The sequence below is a fragment of the Bidens hawaiensis genome, unplaced genomic scaffold (assembly GCF_021521415.1).
Source record: "Bidens hawaiensis isolate Kalapana, Puna unplaced genomic scaffold, B.hawaiensis_p1.1 tig00007048_1, whole genome shotgun sequence".
NCBI classification, from domain to species: Eukaryota; Viridiplantae; Streptophyta; class Magnoliopsida; order Asterales; family Asteraceae; genus Bidens; species Bidens hawaiensis.
Window position 1 is genome coordinate 816,486 of NW_027491484.1, and position 13,621 is coordinate 830,106.

The 13,621-nt window shown below is 32.9% G+C and overlaps 1 long non-coding RNA gene across 1 annotated transcript; it reads right to left on the bottom strand.

The window, feature by feature from the left end:
- Window positions 1–400: 400 nt before the first annotated feature.
- Window positions 401–2,446, bottom strand: LOC143634349 (uncharacterized). The gene is made up of 3 exons (XR_013153839.1): window positions 1,407–2,446; window positions 847–985; window positions 401–472 (listed from the first exon to the last, which is right to left on the bottom strand). It is a non-coding gene; the product is annotated as an uncharacterized LOC143634349 (long non-coding RNA).
- Window positions 2,447–13,621: the final 11,175 nt, after the last annotated feature.

Below are 13,621 nucleotides of genomic sequence, written 5' to 3' on the forward strand. Positions count from 1 at the left end.
AGGGTGTAGGCTATGTTGTAGAGATGGATAAAAATGCAAAGGATAAGGGTTTAAGGGGTATTTATACTCCCTTAAGCCCATTGACCTAAGGCTGATTCCATCTCTTATTTCATCTTCTAAAGTCCAAGCCCACCCTCTTATAGTTTATTATCTGAACCGATACACGACACATTATTGAATAAACGAAAATTTTCTTTTATCATTATAACCGAAAGTAGGATGTTACATGATAATTCTCAAAATTCATTTTAGTTAATAGTTACTCGTATAACGAACTAAACAAATAATAATAAAAATAAGGAAAATTGGTTTTTATACACAAGAATAATAATAGCATTACTACTTACATTACAAAAAAAAATGGCCACTGGTGTAACAATCACATGTCAATGTATGGTTACCTAATTCAACGCATGAGTACCTGATTTCATAAAGTAGTGGTAATCCATCTTGTCCACCCTTTGCAGCTAACCTTGAAAAGAAGTCAACATTAGAGCTTTAGGTGTCATTTTGCTTCCTTTAGAACTTAAAAACATTAATTATATATTAATATTACTATTGTGTATTAATAATGAACTTCCAAGTCTAGAATGAACTTGTGATGTACGGTTGTGGATTGAATAACTATTGCCCATGAACATTAAACTTCTGTAGTTGTGTTGCCTTCTAATTTTTAGAATTTCAAAGCGAACACTTAAATTGTAAAAAATAAGAAACATATTACAAGATATAGGTTATATGCATCAATATAGCTATTGTAATATACAATGCATCAACTGTGACTTGCCAACAAAAGATATGAAAAAAAAATGTAAATTATAAAAAAAATAGATAGATAACTAATACCTCACTGCAACAGTCATTGTCATTCAGTTCTTTCTCTATATTGTCCTTTGATAAAAATAAGCTCTTCAGCCACATCTCAGTTTTCGTGTCCTCCAAAAAAATAATCCCAACTTTAAGTTGCCTTCTTTAAAAACTCATACTATTAGAAAAATAAATAACAAGAAAAAACATATCTCTGCGCATATAAAATGATAGCTATTACATATTATGATTTTCATGTTTAATCTAGTTACAAATAATTAAAAACCAATATTATAGTTTATAAAAAAATAAACCAATACCTGGTATAGCGAGTGGGATGGGTTGAGGAGGGTTATGGGTCCAAAAGGTTCAAGTCACAAAAATCATTTTCAAAAAATTGTCATTTAGATTCAGGTCAAAACAGTTTGTTAATAATAAACACTATATATGGTCTAGTTTCATTTGACTTAAAACTTGAGTATTTGTCTTTTTATCTAATAATCTAGGAGCCATGTTTGTTTAAGAACATAAAACTAAATCTAAACACAAAAATGCCCAATTGTCACAACCGTGACATGCTTTAATTATAACAAAACGACTCACCTCTTTAGTTCCCATCGTTGATCTTTGAACGACGAAAGTACATAATTGCCACCTAGCAACGACTCCTTTCGTTGCTGCAATCACTGAATACAACTTCAAATTTGAGATCTTCTTATCATCAATGCCCGCAACAACGTTGGTATTCTCTACCATTTTCTCCTCAAAAACATAATTAATCTACTCATATGATTGATTCTAGTTTCTTACATAGTTGATCGAAGTTGGGTTTCATTTCATCAAGCCTCCTCACTGATTTCTTCAATAACGCTTCCAGAATATTCTTTCCATCTCTAACAAATCTGTTACAATAGAAAAAATATTATGCAGATCACTGCTTTTTCCTTGGATTTATGGTTTAGTGATCTATAAAAATCCGGCTTAAGAAATTCACAAACTTTTACTAACAGTGTCATCATCAAATAAGTTAACCCATATGAGCATTCATTAAAATCTTTCAACAAAACATAACAAATGGATTACATTACACAGCCCCACTCATTTGTAATAGCAGTTTTTATATTATGCCAATATACTGCAGTACTAGAATAGATTTCATACACATATTAGTTAACTGGATTGTTAAAGAAAAAGCAACTAACATATTGCTCTGCACATGAATCTTTAAGGCTTCATCCAAATTAATCTTAAATCTAAGGCTCTTATGGTTAGTAATGGTTAATGAAGGTGAAGAGAAATAGAAACCAACTTCCATATTGGTAACGCAATCTAAAATGCTACCTTATTCCCAACGCAATGTGAAAATTCATGGATCAGAAACTGTGATGATTTTCAGAGATGGTTGCGGTTCAAGATTTATTTCAATTTGACCAGACATACTTAAAGTTCCACCCAAACCCTGTGCAAATCAATCATAAATCATAATGATAAATTTATAAGTTTAAACATAGGCCTAATAACGAAACCTTAAATGAGAAGGAAGAGAGAAAATACGTGACCAGGACTGTGGTGAGAAATGAAGGCATGATGAGTCGCCTGGTGATGTCTGTGGTTCGTCAGCCTCTTGCCCTCTCTGTTCTCATCAGAACAACGATTTGAAGATGATTTATGGTTTCATCCAATGCAAACCGTGAAATTGGTAGTCCGAAGAGAAAATGAAATTGTAGGAGGGAACTATTTTAATTTTTAATTTATAAATTAATAAAACATTACTTTTATAAATTGTACTAAAATTTAAAGTTGTTTATTAAATTGTTAAATCATTTACTAGCTAGTTCTTAAAAAAGAATAACAAATACTTGGTAATCATAAACTTAAAACAATGGAATATTTTACTCTTTATAAATTAGAATTTACTATACTTTTTGTCATTTACAATGAATTGTGCAACCTTCTTAACTAAAAGTTGTATTTAAATTTTATATTTGTGAAAAAGGTTACAAATTTCAATAAATTATGCAACCTTTCAAGAAGGAAAAGTTACAATTTTTAGTAAAATTTGTAACTTTTAAATAAAAAGGTTGCAATTTTAATAAGATTGTGCAACTTTTTATAACAAAAAGTTGCATTAGATATTGTAACGCAACATTTATGTTAAACGAAGTTGCATTAGAATCAAATGCAACACAAATAAAAAAGGTTGCATCTTAAAAGTTGAAATAGCTTTATTTTCTAATAGTGACGGTTTGAATTTTCTGACTATACCTAATTTTTTAGATAACAATGTTGCAATCTCAATAACTAAAAATCATGTAAATCATTCTGAAACTAAATACATAGAAATACGGTACCACTTCATCCGTGATTGCTACGAGAAGAAGTTGATAACCATTGAGAAGATTCACACCGACGAACAAAAGACCGATATTTTTACTAAAGCTTTTGATAAAAATAGGTTTCAATATTTGTTAAAGCTTTATGGTATAAAGAAGTTGCACGGTGAGAAAGAGAGTGATCCCAAGATTATGCAATATGACCTGTTGTAAACCAACATAGTCAACTTTGTAAATATTTGAGTTTTCAAAATCCCAAAAATATGTTTTTTTTTTATTTTAGGGAGAGTTTCTTAGTGAATGAATGTCTATTGCTTAGACACCAAGACCAAGCAACATTCAAGGGGAGATTGTTAGTGTGTTAAGTCCATTCTTAGGTCTTGTAGGTCGTGTATTAGAATAGCAGTGATTGGAATATGTTTTGATATTTTGGACGTTTAAAGGTTATACGTCGTATAACCTTACAAGACACATAACTTATGCACCGTATAAGATACACGGCGTATTAGCCTCAAGCTCACCTATAAATAGGTATTCGCTTAACATATACGTTTTACCTTTTGGTCCAGTGAGTACTTGTATTGATATTTGTCATCTTATATTGTACTTCACTGCTATTGAGTGAAATAATATAAAGAGAAGTACTATTGTTGTACACTGTCATATGGATTGTACTTTTGCTATTATCAAGTAATATAGAGAAAATAAATTGCAAAATTGTCATTGCCAACATATACGGTGTATATCTTTTGAAACGTACAACCTTACACGCCATATAACATATACACCGCATAAGTTTTTCCCTGTATACCTTACACGTTGTATAACTCTCTATACCATGTCTCCATATAAGTCTGTCTCTATACTTATATGACGTATATATACTTATACGTCGTATATCCCTTATTTTCTCATTACACGTCGTATACCGTATACGTTGTGTAAACCATTTCAGTTGTAGAAGAACTTATACACTACATAGTTATACGCTAGTGTAAATCTTGTAAGATTTTGGTAATATGTGGGAGAGCAAGTGGAAGAAGTTGGGTGTTGAACAAGATTGTGATAGCTAAGCTCGAGCATAACATCAAGATACAATACGAGCTTCGTTGGTTAAAGTATCGATTCATGAAAGGTGTGAGATTTGTTTTTAAAAGCCAAAAGGAAAGACTAAAATGTCAAATTGTTTGAAGAAGTTCGGGAGGCATAACGTATAAAGGTGTTTGACCTTGATGATTGATCGATCGTTTGAAGATTGTGAAGAGTTTGAAGACCAAGTCTAAGCTAAGCAATATTCAAGGGGAGTTTGTTAGTGCATGAATGTCTATTGTTTAAACACCAAGACCAAGCAATATCCAAGAGGACCAAGCAATATCCTTGGGGGGGGGGGGGGATGTTAGTGCCTAAATTTCTATTGCTTTGGTCTTGTAGGTATTGTATTGGAATAGTAGTGATTGGAATATGTTTTTCATGTTTTGGATGTATAAAGGTTATACGACGTATAACCTTATACTACGCATAACTTATGCGTCGTATAAGACACAATGTGTATAAGCAGGATAGCCTAGCCACTTCCCCTTATTTTTGAGAATATTCAGGCGGTCAAAATTAATCCAATAAATAAAAATAAAAAATATATATTCAACAAGCGAAAAAAGAAAGAGAGGGATTTGAACCCTCAATAGTAAACTATACCGATTTTCAAGACCGGGGCTATCAACCACTCAGCCATCTCTCCGAGATATAATTATATTTTATTCCTCCGAATAATACATGGCCATATGAGTCGATACCGCCACTATCAAAGATCTCGAGTCTCAGCATTTAATGTGTATTCCTGAATAATCTCATTTTTCAATTATTGAATTATTTCATTTTACCAAGTTCAATGTTAGCGAGATTAGCCAACGTTTTTATGTTTCGATGTAACAGCAAGATTTTATCTGTAATAAGTAGTTTTGTTAGTTGGATAATTGGTCACATTTTATTCATGAAATGGATTGGATTGCTATTAGTTTGGATACGGCAAAATCGATCTATTCGGAAGTACATTCGATCTAATAAATACCATGTGTCAAAAGTCACCTATAAGTAGGTCTTTTCTTGACATATATGTTTCACCTTTTGGTTCAGTAAGTACTTGTATTAATATTTGTCATATTTTGTTGTACTTCACTGCTATTGATTGAAATAATATAAAAAAAGAGATTTCTTTGTGTTTTTCACCTTGTTATGTATTCCGCACTTAACATTGAAGAGTAGATATCACCGTACACATTTATCTTACAATCCTACACGTCATTTCATGCAGTTTTCATACGCCCTTCTTTGGTATTTGTTATCTTTGGGATTGGTTAAATTGGACAATTTGATATGAATTTAAATATTTAAATTATACAAATGATTTCAATAAATTTGTTATTTTATTGTTATTAAATGTTTAATTTTTAATCAAAAAAGAAAGAAAAAAGTAGGGTACTTGAGAAAGTGTTGCATGTGATTAAGGTGTTTTAGGATAGTTTAGAGCATAAATGTCGTTATGAGCCGATGGTGGAGTTGTAAGGGAGAGACTTTGAGTTCCATGTGACTCAAGTTCTATTCATGCTCTCATCATTGAGTTTCAGCAGCACCAGGTGATGATGACAGACTAGGTGAATAGGTGATGTTCATTAGTTAGATCCTTGAACTGAATGGGTTTTACCTCACCGCATTGTCATGCATTCGAACGAGTGTTCACAGGCGTTGGTCGTAGGTGATGGTTTTTCATATCGAAATGTGAATGTATCCCGATGTGGTGAATTTAGTTAGTAACTCATTTGAAAGATTCATGAACCGTTAAAGAAAAAAGTAAATAACGTGACAATGTAAAATTGGTTAAAATTAGGATTAGTTTTGTGTAACACCCCTTCCCGCATTATACAAGACATTTTGGTAAGTCAACCGACCTGAATACTCTTCACATACGGTTCATTCAATATCATCAATATATAATGTGAAATAGTATTTCATTGCATATATAGTTGGTAGACAAGTTATTTACATTTTTTTTTCTTGATTTAAGATAGAAAAATCAAATCACATTTATTTAAATTATTACTGTATTTGGTTTTTGTACTATTTTTACAAATAACATAAGTTCTTTCATTAAAAAATTTTTCAAAACTAATAAAAGTGAGAGCACCATACGTGGCCAGCTAGTCACATGATTAATCAGTCATGTAATTTACCAACAACAATTGTTTTAGTTTAAGATGCCTTTTATATTTGGTTATTCTTTCTTAAATCTGACAATTATGTTAATTAATCCATGTATTAGTTCATGCCACTTCATGGTTTGCTGTCAACTTGTAGTTTATTAAACTGACTATATATTTGTTTTGTTATTTTTCTTAAATCACACTATATGGTTATTGGTAGAGAGAACTTCGGTTTAAACCCAGTGGTTTTTTAAAATTATCAATTTTAGTCTAATAGTTTATTTTAGGTTTTTATGGTATAATACTTTGAATCAGCCATTGTTCCAACAACACTTGCCACCATTGAATCCTTAACACTTCCTCTTGTAATCTAACAATCAATTCTAGTCCAACCCGTTAACGTCATCTACCAACTGTTAGTTATTACAACTTTGAAGGGCTTATTTTTGTATTTTTCATATACCCTAACGGGCAAACGAACATAAATTAACGATACTAACAAACATAAACCATTACATATTAATTCAAAAATATAAATTTAAGCTCACATAAAAATATTACTAATAGTAATGGTACGTAAACAATTATATATAAATTAGAAAATATATGCGGCCATGAGGGTAGAAACACAAATAAAGAAAATATTAATTGTAAAGTATTATACATGAACCTATCGGAAGGACATAAACGAATTACAAATAGCCGGGCACACGTAAACAGACGGACGTAAACGACACATTTCCGAACTGTTTATGAAAAATATTTAAAGACGCGACCACTGTTGGTGTTAATTTAAGCTTACCGAACGAAAAAATTTTTGTTCATGTTAATTCATTTATTAAACGGACAAACATAAATGAACTTACTACCGAACTGTTCGCCAGGACATTCATTAGACGTTCTGTTCATTTACAATCCTATAGTATTATGTCAAACAAGTCTTCACATAAAGCATATTACTTTCGTTAATATGACATTATATTATTAAAATTATGTGAATAAAAACCCTTCAAAATTGTATTAACTAACGGTTGATGGATGACTTAGCAAGTTGAACTAAGTATAATAATCAAATAAAAGTATTTTACCGTAAAAACCTAAATAAACAATTTAACTAAAATTAATCATGTTAAGAAATCACAAACAAAACTAAAATTATAACTTATTTGGTATTTGGTAAAGTCAACCATCTTAAATATCCTCTACGAGAGAAATCACCTACCACGACTAAAAATACAATCCTATAGTAAAAAATAGTAAAAAGGTTAAATATAATATATATATATATATATATATATATAAAATAATGTGTTATAGATTTATAAAATATAAATAATAATTAATAAAATTTTATAATTTACAAATATCTAAAAATTTCAATTAGTACATTATTTAAAGTTATATTTGTAAAATTGTTAGTAGTTTATAAATAATAATAGTATTAGTTAACATTTTATTTGTTAACTTTAATTGAATGACATGTGAAATTATTTTATTTTAATAATATAGGTCGATCGGTTCTTGGCACTTTTTGATGACATGTTTGGTGTTTGTTTTTGAAATTTCCTACCTTCTCACTAGAGTTTCTCATTAAAGCAAGTTTCTTTGTTCACAATGATTATTGATTAAATTATCTTTGTTTAATATGGGGTCATGAAATGAATAAGAAAATGAAATTGATGAAGAAAAGTCATTTGTTATGGGTCACTCCCTCTCATTTCTCATCATTTGCCTCCTCAACATCAACTCAACTTTTCTTCAATCATTCAACCTGATCACTAATACCTCATTCTACATAATTATCTCCTGTTCTTAAATTATTTAATAACAAAAAAAATGAAAAGAAAAGGGGAAAAAATCAAATTGGTTACGGGTCCAATGACCAGTGTGAGGTTGTCTTTCCCCTCACGTTACTAGTGACCGAAAGGGGGTGGCATGGAGTCCCAATGGCGCCATTGTCGCCACGTCAGTGTCCCAATGAACTATATCACTGAGATCTATGGTTACCATGTGGTAATGGAGTGAATTATTATTACTTTGTGTTATTTGGTAGGCAAGAAAAGACTATGGAATAAAATAAAATAGGAGTGAGCGGCGGTGGTGGTAAGTGGCGGCGGGTGGTGGTGTTGGGGGATATTGGTGGTTGGTGGTGACAGTGGTGGTGGCGGCGGTGGTCAATGACGACAGCTAGGAACGCAGTTTGGTGGCAATGAGTGGGTGGTGTTGGCGTTAGCGGTCTATGATGGAGGGTGGTGGTAGTTGGCAGTGGTGGGGTGGCAAGTGGTGGCAGCAGTGGGTAGTAATGGGGGGTTGGTGATGGTGATAGTGGGAGTGGGGGCGACAGGAGGTGGTGGCGATGGTAGATAAAAGGGGTGGCGAGTGGCATTTGCAATGGCGGGAGCGATGACCGATAGAGATTGTGGTGGGGGTAGTGGCGATGGTGGTGATGGTTAGGAGCGATGGATGGTGAAGGTGGAAGGGTGGTGGCAGTGTGGATGATTGTGGTGCCTATGGGTCTGTTTGGTATGGGGTAATGGAAAAACACCTTTTACTAAGGAATGAAAAATGTTATATATATGGAAGGAATTGCATCCTTAGGAATGATTCATTCCATTAATGAATGACAATCAAACATGTTTTATTTCATTTCTTTGAAATGATCCATTTCATTCCACCTATCATTATTTCATACAAAACACTACCTATGTGTGATTACTATATGGGGGCGTTAATAAGACATGCTTTTGTGTAGTTTTGTTTCTCATTAATATTTTCTTTCGGTTGGGAATTAAATAGTATTTTCAATTCCTTTTGTACAAAATCCATCATTTGTTCTTTAGTAGTAGGAAGGCTTGTGTTCTTCGGTAAAAACCCAAGTTTGATCCCAACTCGTGTTTCTTTTGGTGGATTAAGGAAATGATAGATTAGAACTAGACCTTGTGATGTTTTTAGTTTGAATCCCGAGCTCATCCGGATTTTTTCCCCATCATATGTTACACCAAAGAGTACTACTTTGTGACGGCACAACGACTGTTAAGTGGCAACCAACAATATGGTTTTCTATGAGAACGCCAAGCCAAACTCTGATGCAAGTGTGGCACTGTTAATACAGTATAATCTAGTTAAAGTGGAGCAACAAAGCTCTCCAATTTAAAGGGTGGCCTAAAACATAAAGAGCATTGGTATTAAAAAAAAAAGAAATTAACTTCCCTTTGTACGAAGAGAAACATCTCACCAATAGAGTCACGCACATTTATGAGCCATGTAACTCAAATTGAAAACGTCAAACCAAAACAAGCGATATAACTAATACATTAGTAGTAATTTAAACACTTGCTATAAAAGAAGCAAGCGAGGAGTCACGTAGTGGTTCGCGTCTCTTTCTAACATGAGAGTGTTTTTGGTATAAGGTCGGTTGTGGTGGGACGTGAAGGGGACGAGCGTTAAACGATGGCTATCGCTTTTGTAGAGATAACGTGTTTTCCTTCTTAAAACACCTTGCTGGAGGGGTAGAACAGGAGTTAAGGTGATGGGCTGTGGCATGTTAACGAATGAAGGGGAAACGAGGGGGCGCTATGCGGACTTGGCGGCTTTCGATGTGGAGGGATATAACGCCGAGGCGTTATACCACAACAAGTAGCCCAACGAAAACATGTACGCTCTTATTCACACAGGGTTGTATTCATCACAATTTTAACCGTCGTTCAAGAACTAGTCAGCGGCTAGTTACGATACGTGGTTGATTCAAATGGATGATTTTGATTTTGATGAGATCCATACTCATGAATTTGGGTCAAATACATGAGAAGTCTCAAATCACAAATTAAGCAATCTGATAGTTTGAAAATGAGTGAAGAATAATCAGAGAGTGACACATAAGATTTTTTGATACACATTTATATAATTTGTATAGATAGATATATACCTTATTTATAGCATTCACTATTATGCCACTAATATTTTTTTTCAAAATCTTTAACCAATTTAAAATGGATATTGCTTATCATCATTCATCAAATTGGTGTTTACATTCATAAAATGTGACGTCACCCATTATTTAATTAAGTGACGTTACCCGTGCATAGCACACTAGAGAGAGAAACAAATACAAAAAATAAACTTCAAAAGTTCAAATTAAAAAGCATTTGGTGCTACAAGTGGCATATCATTTTAAAATAATAAAATGACAAAATGGCAAAGACGTCCTTTAAGTTTGAATGTTTTTTCAGTAAACGTCCTTTAGCGAAAGAAAATACAGAATACATACTTCACGTTTCAAATCCATTTCACGTTAAGTCCTTTAGCCTTAACCTAGTTAAAATTTTTCGTTAAAACTGATCATGTGCTTTGCACATGAGGGTATATAAGTCATTTCATCATTTTATTTAAAAAATATTAAAAACATTTAAAATATATATAATCTCTCTCTCTCTCTCTCTCTCTCTCTCTCTCTCTCTCTCTCCCTGTTCAGATCCACCATTACCACCCCATCTTCTTTCTCATGTAATATCCACCATCGCCACCGCCAACAACCAGCCAATACCACCTCTTGCAGACCGCCACCACCACCACCGCCCACCACCTTACGCCGCCACTACCCACCACCTTACGCCGCTACCACCCGTCCACACCATCACAATCGCTACCCACTGCCATACTTTACTCAACGGCTCAACCTCATCTTCTTCCTCAAATCCAAGAAGTTCGATTAGGGTTTTTAGGGGATGTAATCGAGAAGAGTGCGATGAGTATTTTGAAACCCTAGATCCTTAAAATTAGGGCTTTTGCAAGCTATGCACTTGCAACCATCGCCAGTTCCAGTTCCGGCTCCGCCTCCGCCTCAACCAGCAACCACGGCCGGCGAGGTATAAAGTCATTGAGATCTTTAACGATTGTGGGTAGATAGTGTTAGTTGATTGCGATTGTGTAGTGGCGGCGGTTTGTTGAGGAAATAATTTGGCGATAGGGGGAGATTTACAGCGAGGTTTTTCCGGCGAAGATGGCCGATTGTGGTGGCCTTCATCTGCCAGAATGGTAGTGAAGAAAGAAGAAGATGAAATAAGAGAGAGTGTGGAAAAAGGATGAGAGAGAGTATAGGAGAGAAATATCTATTTTTAATTTTTTTTAATTCTCTTTACTTTTATTTATTAAATAATATGTAAAATTACAATACTACCCCTCATGTGTCTTGCACATGTTCAAATTTAACTAGAAAAATTAACTGGGTTAGCACTAAAGGACTTAACGTGAAAGAGATTTGAAACGTGAAGAATGTATTCTGCCATTTCTTTCGCTAAAGGACGTCTACTGAAAAACGTTCAAACGTAAAGGACGTCTTTTGCCATTTTGTCTAATAAAATATATTGTTTCTTACGTCAAACTTTATTTCTAAGTTTATAATTAATTTATAACTTTTACCTAAAACATTTTTTTCATTTTTACAACGACGACTTTTTTATATTTAGGTTATTATACTCTTTAAATCTAAAGAACCCTGATGTTTAACTCTGGCCAGCTTATGTTATCTTAATCAGGCTCACGTTGGTTTCAGAGTTTGGTTTGGATGTTCCTCCGAGAAACCATACTCTCGACTGTCACTTGACAGTTGTTGTGCCACCACAAGAACTCTTTGGCGTAACACACGGTGAGTCAAAAAGCCGGGTGAGCTTAGGGTTTGAACTGATAGCCTTTGTACAAAGTCTACCTAAAATCTTTCATTGTCAATATCCACCCAAAAGTGACACAAATGAGATTCAAACTTTAGTCTTCACTAAAGAACCCAAGCCTTCTAACACTAGGCCACAAGTGCGGGATTGTACCCAAATCAATTTAAGAACCAGACTCCAATTTTCATTATTTTTTAAAGCAGCTTAAGTGAATCTAATCATAATTATAGCTGAAAAATTATTGGGAAAATTCCCTAAATAGATATTTTAAAAACAAATTTATAGTTTTAAATATCATTTGTAAAAAAATCCAGAAATATGTATTTTAAACTAGCTCTGGTGACTATGTTTTGGGTTTCAACGAGTAGTTTACAAAACTGGTCGCAACGACTATTTTAGGCTAAGAAATTTCAAGGACGAGTATTTTAATCCATATTTAGAGATTGAGATTTACCATGGGTGGAAGTATTGCATCAAAAAAGGGTTTAGCAACTTTATCAAACGTATACACTCTGACTTTGACAGGACAACTATGCATAATAGTACAAACCAAGTTTCAAGTTTGTTCCAGTTAAGTCACTCGTATCTTATTTTGTCTCAATTAGGTCACTCAACTTTCAGTTTTGTCTCAATTAGGTCACTCAACTTTTGATATATCTTAATTAGGACACTAAACTTTCAATTTTAGTTCAATTAGGTAACTCAACTTTCTATAAATACTCTAATACTATCTTTTTTACCTTCATATTTTATGTTCATAAATAACTAAAACGTCATTAAAAACCAACATTTTTTTTATTTTTTTTATAAATATATCACTTGCGATAATATAGTAGCTGTCCCTCGCGTTTTAGAACATAAATTGAAAGTGAAGTGACCTAATCAAGACAAACTAAAGTTTGAGTGACTTAATTAGAACAAATCTGATACTTGGTTAGTATTATGTAGTGTTTTCTCTTGACCTAATTAAAACAATAAATCGCTTTGATTTTTCTATGAATATGTTAATAAAGAGTTAAGTTTACTCGGGAGAGCTATAAATTCAAGAACTTGCAGAGCTATGATAAGCACCGTGTGAGACTGTACTGTATCCTCTGCATAAGTGATCAATCATTCATGATACTGCACTTCAAGGATTGTTATTTCTTAAACATACTATGTTTGCATTTTCAGTTTCTAGGTTCCATTTTGCTCGATTTAGAGTGACAATTATAGTCAATACAAACTCGCAATGGAAGATCTAGTAGCAAAAATGACGTTGAATTGTTGATCCATTAATATCTATTAAAACTACTATATACATTAGTTGTTATTTTGTTTGTCTAACTTTCAATTTACTTGAAAACCTTGTAAATGTAAAATCAAAGTAAAAAAAATAAAATACAATACTTGGTCAGTATTCTAATTAATATTAATCTTATAATCATAGTATATTGGAAATTAATTGTACACTATAACAATTAAATTTGTATTGGCCATCTTACATATTGATAAATGATTAGTAGTTTTAATCTTTCAGCTTTTATATATTTGAAGTATTATGTGGTTTAAGTATTGTCCTATAACTTTTGTTTATTTCAATTTGTGTTGATGGGGTCGCTTTTGGCAATAATGTTTT